General features: G+C 34.6%; 1 long non-coding RNA gene across 1 annotated transcript; it reads right to left on the bottom strand.

The window, feature by feature from the left end:
- Nucleotides 1-7068: 7068 nt before the first annotated feature.
- On the bottom strand, nt 7069-11595 carry LOC149783407 (uncharacterized). The gene is made up of 3 exons (XR_016414016.1): nt 11512-11595; nt 10590-10680; nt 7069-8084 (listed from the first exon to the last, which is right to left on the bottom strand). It is a non-coding gene; the product is annotated as an uncharacterized LOC149783407 (long non-coding RNA).
- Between the last annotated feature and the right edge of the window lie 583 nt (nt 11596-12178).

A 12178-nucleotide genomic window follows, 5' to 3' on the forward strand; every position in this document is an offset into this window, starting at 1 on the left:
GGGCTGATATAAATTTAGATATCAAATGTAGGGAAAACTCTTCTCCAGCTGGCCCTGGCTGAGCGTTAGAGCGAGAATGAGAGCGAGGCAGACAGAAAGACATGCTGACGGACAGAAAAACGTAATCAAAGGGAACTCAAAATAATATATACAAAAAAATCAAGTATGGCGATATTAAACTAAAGGTTCAGTTTGCGTCACAACATAATTGGCAATTTGCTGATATTTGATATCACGTGGCTGTTTTAAATCTGATTTGATGGACCGATCGGTTGCAATATTTAGGTAAACATGTGACTGTTAATGCACATAGCGAATACCACATCAAATTTAATCAAGGTTGTGATTTTGACTCTAGTCTATTAGCAGATTAAATATAAAACGAATAGTATGGAGTTTCAGAGGAAGAAAATAATGTTCTTATTAATTTAATGTCGGCATGGATAGATGCTAAGTTCTTTACCTTATGCCGACACCTCATAAGTCCAACTGTTCGATGGGCATTTGACTCTTGACTCAACACCCCAGTGTAAATGTTAGAAAATCTACAATGGAGTTGGAGTGATTCAGATAAAACTTGGAGTGTTGTACTGCTTTTCTAGCATAAATTCGTTGCTTTCTAATCTCAATAGCCACAATAAGCGGCATTGTAAAGGGAAAACATGCTTCATCAAGGCTCTGTGTTGCTGAATAATGGTGCTGATATGTTTCTGAGGTACTTGGAATAGATGAGGTAACATGTTTTAATATTGGTAACGTGAGACATGCGGATAGGACATGGTATCACCACCTGACTGCATCCCACCTCCTAAGTTAATCAAAGTCTTCCACCTGTTAAAATACCAGGTTTGAGCTAAACATATATATCATGTTTTATTTAACAATGCAAATCAATACAATTAAGGTAAATGAAGTTAAAATATGCTAGATATGGAGATTTTGGTACGATATTAAGTGTGCAGGCACTGTTAGAAAATATTAAGCTCTGCAAGTAACACTGAAATGTATAGCTTTGGCATATATTATATTCACTATTCATCCTATGAGTATTTTAGGTTAGTAGAAATATATTATTACGTATGTTCAGAAATTTATTGACTATACATTAGTATTACGATGCTCTATATACCCTGACATTTATGACACTGTTCGGATTCGGAGGTTTGATCAGTGATGCAAGTGTGTCAAGAAGGATAGAGGGAAGTTAAGCGACAATAAGTCAAAATATATCATCAATGATGGAAATTAGATTTGCGGACATATTAAGTATATTCATTAAATTATGTTCCTCATAAATCAACTATACGTACAATTACAGCCTAAATCAGCAGCTAATTGTAAATTATGATCCCCAGAACGTACTGTGTGTTTGTGTGTGTGTGTGCGTGTGTGTGTTTATATGTGTGTGTGTGTGTGATTTGGATTCATAACATAGTTTTTAACAATTTGTTAATCGTACCGCTACGATGTCTGCAGTGTGACAGTTAATATTGCTGTCTACCAGTGGGGCGTCATGCTGCAGACATGTAACATGATGTCCAACCCAGTGGCATGATCCTGACACCAGGTCTACCAGTCTCAACATTAGGCTGGTATGACTCGGCCGAATCCCTCGAACGAATTTATATGGGCATTTGGTATGTGGGACATGAACTTATTAAGATTAACTATTTTTAAACCACAACTCTAATGATCTGGTTGAAGATTTTTGACGTAATTTAAAGAGTGTCAGTTAAAAATTATTGCATATATATTACAAAGCCGCTCTTTGTTCAAATACTGCATTAAAATGTATTACTATACGCAAGAAAAGGGATGACTGATATGACACTTTAGGGTTATTTCGGGTACATAGAGCACATTATGTTGCTACCTGATCCCTATATATACCATTTCCAATGTTTGAATGTAATCTCATATTCTAAAACACATTGACATGTATATCAGCCCATACCACAAATCCACACTTATCATTTAATATCTCAACCAAAAATTAAGACAAAAAGGAATGCAGTTTTGTGAGACCTATAAATTTCGCAGCTTTCTTCCATTAAATTTAACGACAACGTTAACAAATACATTGTATCCCTTTAACCATTATTTCGTTTGACGTTCCCGTTATCTGTACGTTTCAAACAGCTTATTATAAAACACGAATAGGTTTTACCATGCAAGTTTCGTCTCCGTCCTCTCCTAAAATACATTATGAATATGTTCAGGTACAATTCCTGAAAGCCAAATAAATAATACTAATTGTACACTCTGAGTGATACACTAAAATGTAACTACTTCATAATGCTCATATTCGACTAAAAAATCTTCTTTCAAATCAATTCCAATATCAATCATAACCTCCCAAATAATGAATGAAGCAATATTCTAAAGTCCGACTGGGGCACCGTTTGAGGATACTAATCATCTGTGTCCATAGTTATTACAAACAAACTCTGCTTTTCAACTAAGTTATCATTCAAATAAGCACAGCCCATAGTAAATGTGTATCACCCTACCCCACCCCTTTACATTCCGGCAGTGGACTTGCCTTTCCTAAAAGATGTTTTACTATTAAAACATTCTCGTGAAATGCGTTATATCAATATATTTTTCAAGTCTTTCACTTTAGTGAGTTTTCATGTTTCATTCACACGCGTTGGTATACCAGAGTTTCTCTTACACGGCTTATATAGTGCAGAACTAAAAGTGCTAATTAAATGGAAGAATGGAAAGCATCCTAGGAATGGGTACATATAAAAGAGGTTTAAACAGGTTTGGCATAAAATAATTAACTGCTAATGAAATGATAAATTTTAGTACAGGAATCTTTCTAGAGCTTATCACATTTGAAATAGAACTTTAAATTTGTATTACATTTAGTCCTTGTACATGCTTGACTTAAGGACACATATTACTACAATTAGCACCTGAATATAAAGGTACAAAATTACAAACACGTGTTTTGAAAAATCTATATAGAAATTATGCCGGTATATTTTCCTTTCTCCACACAGAAGATTTTATGAATTATGTTATATATCGACAAACAGAATGACATTATTGAGCAATTCATATGATAGTGTTTCCATATTTACTACAGTAGTTAAATTGGCACAGTGAGATCGGTGGATGAATTTTCATTATCTGAAGTTGCTGACCTTGACCAAAAATATAAAGCATAAAATGGATGACATTCCTCTGCACAGATATGACTGTTCTAACTATGTACTTATTTACACAGTCAGTCATGTTTATATCGAACAATCAATCGACTCTCTTTGCGATTTTTTGTAGAGTTATCAACAACATTTTCTATCATATTATTTTAAATTGAGATTTAATGTAGTAGATACAGAAGAAGAAATGCAGTAGAGCGGTTGACAGCTGAAATCATCACATCTGAAATATATTAACCTTCTTGGGTTACACATTCCTGAAAACCAAAGTGGGATATGCATGGTTAAGTACAATATCAAGTTTAGTTGAAGTTGAAAATAATGTAAAAGTCAAGCCGCTACACTAAACTGAGTAATCATTTCCTGAAAACATCCACACCAATTTTAAGGACGAATATCACATACGCAACTTTACTATTTTTATATAGGCCATCAATAAAATGGGGAACACATGTCATAGTCAATTTAAAACACAAATATGACACATATTTGAGGACATCATTTTTTAATGAGTCTACGTACTATTCTTCTACATATCTGTCAGATACTTCGCATACAAATATTTGGTTTGATTTCCTCTTACTTTAACAAAAAAATGTAACAAATGTATACCTTGCTGATTTAACGATCTATTTATTAATAAAAATATGCACTTAATTTATTATCATCCTCATAAATCTAATGCTTCTATTTTCTTTTCTTAAAACACAATAAAACTGGTCATAACTAGATTATGAATAATATATACATGGCATTCTTCCTCCTGTTGAAGGAACATCCTGCTTTGGCTGATGCGTTAGGATTGGATTAGATATGCAACATATGCGATAGAGAATTCAGAGGTACGTATTAGAGTCAGTTATTTAGAGGTCAACAATAAAACAGCCTACCCTTTTAAATAAGTTTAATTTTAAAGAAAGATGTGCCCCACCCCTTTACATTCCGGCAGTGCACTTACGTTCCTAAAATATATTATTGAATCGCAGAGAGAGTCGATGGATTTTTCGATAATAGCGTGACTGACAGTGTAAATATGAGCTTCATTTTGACATCAAAATGATGATAAACGAGAATTCGTGTAAACCACACCAATCCCAACTCCTGTTTCTTGTCATCTTTAAGAAACAGTCGTACGAGCCCTATATGTCGCACTTTTGAAGTGAATACTGGTTACTTGCTGTAAATTCTAGCTTTTGAAGTGCACCTTCTTTTCCCTTTGCTCATTATATATATATATATATATATATATAAAGAAGTACACATAACAGTCATATCTGTACACAGGAATGGCAACTAATTCTAAAGAAAGCTGTCCTTGGAGTTCTTTTTAAATACTTGGATTCCGTTGTTAATGACAAGGAAAACACTATTTTGATGGTGTTTAAACTGTTAGTAAAACGAAGCCTATTATGCAGCTGTATAGGGTCATATATCCACTTGGGGTGACTGTTATTGTTCTGTTCAATAATTGCTTGGTTTTGTAGGTGAGTCCTGTATTAATAAATACTGTCTAAGTGGAGATTGTGTTTTTGAGGCTGCGAATGCGAAATATATAAAGATGCTTCTGTATCGGTTTGACTACTTTGCGTCTGTGCATCCTTAGTTATATTTGGCTGGCTATTACTGTGTCTGAGATGGGAGATTATGGATTAGATATTTCTAGTCTACGGAAAGTGAATATTTTTTATGTGCATTTAACCCTATGAATTTCGTTCGTAAAAGTTTAATCCTTGCAATCCATATAATTAGGATGGTGACATTTGGAACGGTTGGAACAACGAGTAGTTGCTGATGGAAAATGTAGTTGCATCGGCTATACACAGGACCTTAATGTCATTTATCTTCGCGGTTACCACACTTAAGTCATTTGAATCATTGAAGTAGATATGGTATAGATACCTCAACTATGACCTGTAACAATCCAATTGTTGCTACCGTGGGTAGTGTTCATGTGTTGAACATGAGTATCATGATGTTAGTCTCATGCAAATTTGCGTCACGTTTGATACTAATTCGACGAATTGCAGTGATCTCTTAGTTCTTCATTCCTCCGATGATTTTGTATCACTGAGTTCTGCCACTTCGCGACAGCGAATAACACATTTGGGTGAGCTGACACAGAGTGAACCAAAACAGTTACTGGAATATTATGAAACTTATAAATTGTCTGCATATTGTCTGTCTGTGTTATTACCTTAAGTTAGACAAGCATGGTACCTGATTTTGATTTCGTCATGCTTTTATTTGTGTCGAGTAAACCAACTATTATCATTTCAAGTATGAATGTCGATAATGATGCAAGGCGTTTCGTCGCATCTTTTGACTATGATTATTAGAAGCGGGCATTAGTCTACGCTGCAAGAATTACCGTCTGAATCAGACAAGGGTTTGATACCTTTTAGATGTTTAATTTTTAATTTGCCATCATTTTCATCACCCGTCGTCATTCATACTGTCCAACCAGAAAACATTTATCAAGTATTAAGATAGCCAGATGATATAATCAATATATAAAGCCACTTTCTGATTGAACCGCAAAGTCAACGTCTTCTAGGAAAGCTTCTGAAAGGGTGATAACGGGATGAAATTGAGTAAACTGTATGGGCAACGAGAGTATCACAACGACATAAAAGTAACAAAATTGAAAGAGTGAAATGCAAATTAAAATGAGGTCCAGGGCTTGGTACTGATAAGCCGATATGTCGAGACAAAGCTTTTATTATGGTGTATAAGCCAAATACGTATTGTGTTGTATTGTTGATCGGCTCATGAGTATTCCTTTAAATAAATACCAGAATCTTTACCTCCCCGTACACAGCCAACCTGACGTCTCAACTCACTCATCTCTTACGACATGCAGCGAGAAGGCACCTGGTATATTATATAAATACAACAACGGAAACGAAGAGGGTAGGACCAAATAGACGTGTGGACCTTGAGTGAATTTTGTTATACCATTTGCAGTTGCTCGATTATGAGGATATTCGCTATATATAATAATACCTGATTTTGTTTTAACAAACGCTTCTCCGAAATGCCATGAAAATAATATTTTTTGCGACTTTCATGTGAATTGCTATGCTGGATTTCTTTATCAAAGTGGCTGTCCTTATCACCTTTATTTAGGTGATCGTCAAGAACAATATCGTCATTTATATCACCAATATAAGCAGCAACGGGTGCGGCATCTCTTCATTACTACTTTAAAACAGCAGCAGGGCCATCATATTAATTATTGCATTCAAGATTATAGAAAAATATATCTCCGTTTCTCGCGGAATAATTTACGATTATGATTATTTTTCCATCCTTACTTACATAATGACATTTACAAATTCAGACATAATTTATAAAAAATAATTCGAAACATGTTCATCCTTTTAGTTGCGGTTGGGCTAATCGAGCTACCTTTCGCAGACAAATAATTATTTTAAATAAGAGAGAAGCAATTCTGTAGATGAATTAGCGATCTTTAAATTTTAATCACAGAATGAGTTTGTGGAGGATGAGGATGAAGCCCCTGCCCCGTAGCTGAGAATATGCTTGGATTTCTATCCATTTGGTGCATATATGGTATCTGCAACCGTCATTGGTCTTTGGTGTGGCTATCCCTGTCCCAAGGCGAACATATTGAAGGAAAGTACAAAGCAAGGGAGTCATGTAACAAGTGTACTATAAACACCCAATACCATATACCAACTATTATTATTATTAATATTATTATATATGCATTATTCCTTCTTTTATCATCACAGTGTTATTAATTGTATTTAGTTCTGCGGTTTCCAGTCAACAATGAACCTCTCCAAGATATTATTTACGTATCCGTTCGTTTAGAAATAGTGTAATGCGACTGAGATGAACAAGGAAAAATCACAAATGTTGTTCTAGACTTTATTGAAGGCACGGAAATGGAGTAGCACAAGAAGTTTAGAAACGAAACAAAATGAAGAGTGACTGAAACAAATATAATTTCTTTATCAAGACACTGAAACGCAATTTTAATCTGATTGATATGACATGTACATAATTATTTCTAACCACGCCATGCTATTTACTTTCATGGAACTTACTTTAATTGGTTATAATGTCCAGATTTATAAGCAGCGAAACAATTCAAACATTCATAATTTAGTGACTAACAAAACGATGGCTACATGAGAACACTATGATCTGATCTGTTTTAGGGTGGGGCATGCATAAAATACGCGTAACAGCATCCTATAAATTAAAATTACATAACGTTCTCAGTTGTATTACAATATTTGGTATATTAGTTACATTGAATATACTAAAATGTGATGAAGCCTACATGTAAAGTTGCATTGTCCTATGCCCGAATAGGCAATTTATGAACGCTGTCTCCATGTTTGATGTTTTCAATCTTGTTTACTTGATTATATAGGCTTTTCTCAGCATATACAAAAAGTATAACACTGTACAGAACAAGCTAAAATGATAAGATGCTTAATAACATGGCTACATAATATAAGGTTGTAGCGTTTTTCTGTCGACAAAATGGATATCAAAAGCGCTCACTTTGGCCAGAGGGATATCCCGGCAAGGATTTTAGACAAGCCATCTTCGAATGCGTTTAATACATATTAGTAAATTGTCTTGATCCGCACACATATATAAAATCAACAGATCAGAATCAAGCTAGTAGATCATAAAATGGTTCTGCATGTAAATTAAAGATTAGAGAGGTAGATATGCCAAGAAGTACTCCATCGTGAGGCTATTAAATGCACATACACATGGTTGTTCTTTGCATCCTGAGCTGCTCATTTTTTACCAATTACAGGAATACCCGGAATCTGAGGTATGTTGGGCCATGGAATGGGAGGAATCGGGATCCGTGGAATACTAAACCACCATCTTTTGTTCACGTCTCTCTTGCCCTCCTGGACCAGACTGCAGACGAGAGAAATACGACAAAATATTGGGTTACTTTCAGAAGGATTTGGATCTTGATTGTGTCAGTTTGTTGATTTACTGTTGTTAAGGAAACTTCATCACAATCTGGCTTAATTTTCTGACTTTTATACGAGTAGTTTAGGATAAAGAAAAAAAGGCAAAAAAGTAGCAGAGGTTAAATTAAAGACCAATTGCTTAAAATCAGGCCATACAAGTAAATATGTTTCTGTCGCATTCTAAACCATTCGCTTTTAGTATTTGGCTATTAAACATGTCAACATCAAACAAAAAAGCACATACGCATTAATTAAAGTAATAATCACATACATTAGGGACATAATTTGCAATCCACTCAAACATATTTGTCATATTAGCTTGGATTCTCCATCTGTGAATCATAACATCATATACATTGAGAGACATGCAGAACACATGCACATATAAACGCAATCTTCCTGAAGAAATGTACTGCATAAAATATGAAAAAGTATTCGGAAAATGTTAGCAACTGATGTAACTCTAATATGCTGCTAATGTGAAGACAATAAAATTAGCACTTTCGCCGTGTCTCACAATCACTGTTCGCTGAGATTTACTGATGTCATGTCATGTAAAAGTACTGAGTATACTTGCTTAAGATTGTTATCTTTATATCGCTTCAAATATATGTATGCATGTATGTATGTATGTATGTATGTATGCATGCATACATGCATGCATGTATGTATGTATGTATGTATGCATGTATGTAATCAGACACTGGCCTGTCTAACAAATATATATGTCATGGATTAGTAATTTTCAATATAATGTTGGTTACAAAAGAACGAGACAATGAGACTGAACCTTTCCAGTTAAATAAAGAAAAAAAAAGCATTGACGAACTTTGAAATACTTACAGTGCCTAATTATAGTCACTTAACTTTCTCTTGCGGGCACAATAAGCAGCACCAACACTAACTTACATTCTTAACACCCTTGCCGTCAATGTTTTCCAACACCTTTATAAATGTAGGCAGATCCCATTTTTTGGTCTCACTCAATTACTATTGAAATTAAAATATCCTGTATGCTTAAAGTATTGATATAATATTGGGAAACATACAGTACAACTCTAGGTGTATGTCGGGAAATTTCTGGAATTTTTGTGCATGTGAAAAACATTTCCTTTTTCTGAACCTTGATCCATTTTGTATGTTTTCAATGGATTGATGAATAAAGAGTAGCATAAAGGTCAAGGCTATACATTAATTTGTCATATAACATAGTTGCAATGTAAGAACAATAATCGAATCAACAGTAATCCGCAGTGATTTAGATGCATATAATGCTGTTATCATAAATAGAAAGACGTCCACCAACTATACTACAATATTAATGACAATTATACGGAAACACTTTGCTGCGATGGATATGTCCCAAAAGTTATTTCCAAGAAAAATGTCGAAACAAAATCTTTGCAAGCATGATATGAAAACTTTCATGCAAAGACAGTGTACATACACAATCTTAACAGCGACGATCGGTCAACTTTCACTTGATCACAATATTAAAAAAAACTCTTCTTACAACAGTATTTCTATTAAACGTTTAACTGATGACAATCTTCAAATTTAGTGATATTCTTGTACTTAATGCACCTATTTTTATGGTAAATTTTGTTTTTCATAATTAACCTCGAGATGGGCATTAAACGCTGTTTGTAAATCAAAGCCGTTGAGAATCTGCCAAAGAGAGTTTTATCGTCATAATAGGATAGTAAATGCAGCTATGAAGCATATCAATAAGCCATAATATGGTTCATGTACAGAATCTGAAACTTGTGCTGAGAATTGCGTAATTTCCGAAGTCATGCGGCTTTATGCAGTTACAAACATTATCCAGTGTCCGGAAAGGATCCCTTTTTTATACCATTATATTATATGATCAGAAATGCCTTATGAGAAGGTACATGTACAACGATCTTAATTACAAGCCAATGAATAATATTACAGAGACGGCCCTTCAATACACACGAAGAAACTAACTAAATAGCAAGCCATGGCATGACGTAACAGAGATGAGCCATCGGTCAGTCAGACGGACGGACAAATAAGTCTCATCGTCATTACAATTGAGTTATATCTCAATTTGCGTACTCACAAGGACAACTATACAGCTTCAAAAATTATAAGTTTACAAAAAAGCAAAACACCCGGTACATTATTAAAATACATCCAGTGCCAAAATACCCTTATCTTAACTTTGATCGATAGATGGCTTATATTGTCAAACATTGTGCACACTAATAAGTCCTTGAACGTTCCAAGGTAGAAATTATTCAGTGTGATTCACACATCGGTATAGCGTCGGATGAGAGTGTAGACTCTAAATGATTGTGAACTTTGTCAAGGACAATCGAGACTGATATTCCATATACTGCATTTTATGATTTTCCTAATGAAGGACCAAGAAAGAAAAACATTCCAAATGTCATCATGTGATATTAGGTTCTATACTTACTCGTTAACATCTACTTTCCCGTCCTCTATCGCTCTGACAAATGCGTTCAGAAGAGCTCCGTCCTCCAGATTTGCATACCTTTTTTGAAGGTCTGAATGTAAGTTGATAATTATGAAATTAATCATCATATTCAAGGAAAATATATAAAAGAGTATTTTGTATTCGAGAACATCCTGACCTGCTTCTATATTTCTTAGTATGACAATAACAATTGTATGTGTAAGCAGTTAATAAGTACATGTTTGTAGCTCAACACAGTTCACTTGTACACAGCAAACAGACTATCAGTACCAGTCCTTTTAGAGAATACGTGAGTGTATTTCAGTGTGCATCTAAACTTATAACTTGGCTTTAATCCAGAAATGCTGGATTAACGGAAAGTAATAAAGCCGTCTTCGGCCCATTTGAATAAGACCACTGGGCCATTAAACCTATCAAGTATGGCCATATCTTCTGTTTACATTGAAAGGTAGTCTTGAGTATCACGGAAGAGAGTTCAAATAACATTTGCTCATTTTGACAAATATCATGGACTTATTGAACAACAAGCATTGCAAATGTATTATATTTCTATATGCACCACCTTTATTGTCTTAATAACGTTAATCAAATTCACACATCTACTGAAACAATAGTGATTACTGCACTACGTCAATAGCCAGATAGCGAGATAGGAAATGTAACCCAAATGAACTCATTTTTCGCTACCAATGGACGCCTTATTATGTGATGGATTTGTTGTCGGACATGAAAATGTGTGCATCTTAAATCAATATGTGTTTGTGTGCTTGAGTGTGTGTATGTGCTTGAGTTTATTTTGCGCGCGCGCGTGTGTATGTGCGTGTGTGTGTTGTACATTCTGTTTGAGAAGTTTAAGCAGAGTTTACATAACATTAAATGATAAATCAAAACCAATACATACCTCTGGATAATGTGACAGCAAACAAAGACAAAAGAAGCAACAAAGCAACCTGATTTCTCATCGTGAGAACTTGTATTCGGTTTCTTATTACTTACTCTATAGGTAGGACGTATTTAAACCGCTGTTTATATATGCGTTATTTTTACTTCGTCATCAAGAAGATGAGATAAATATAAAAAAACTGGAGGCGTAAGTAGCGTGGAAAAAAAATGACATACCACCATGATATCAGAAATGCGTCATACTAAGCCTCCGGACAAGTCTGCAATATAACACATTAGCAGTTTCAACAAAACTTCGAAATAAAGTTTGCCATGAAAAACATACTAGTGCAACGGTGGTATGAATGACATTTCAAACTTAGTACAGGCTTAAAATGTTTTATTTCCCCAAAATTTGCGTCCTGTATGATACAGATCAGGACAAGTCAAACTGGGAGTAACCAGAATAAATGCTACAGAAAAGGTTTTCAGAACTTTTATTAGCTGAAATTCTCATCGTCAGGTAATAAATACCTTGCGCACAAACAAAATAAACACTGGACTCGAAATATAAGAATTTGTTTTGGGATCCATCATATTCGAATCACTAGGGTGAATTTTGAACGAGAAATACAAATGGAATGTTGTACAATAATAAGCGCGAGAGTTAACGTGAATATCACTTA

This window comes from Sinohyriopsis cumingii, chromosome 14, assembly GCF_028554795.1.
Source record: "Sinohyriopsis cumingii isolate HCF-2022 chromosome 14, ASM2855479v2, whole genome shotgun sequence".
Classification (NCBI taxonomy): domain Eukaryota; kingdom Metazoa; phylum Mollusca; class Bivalvia; order Unionida; family Unionidae; genus Sinohyriopsis; species Sinohyriopsis cumingii.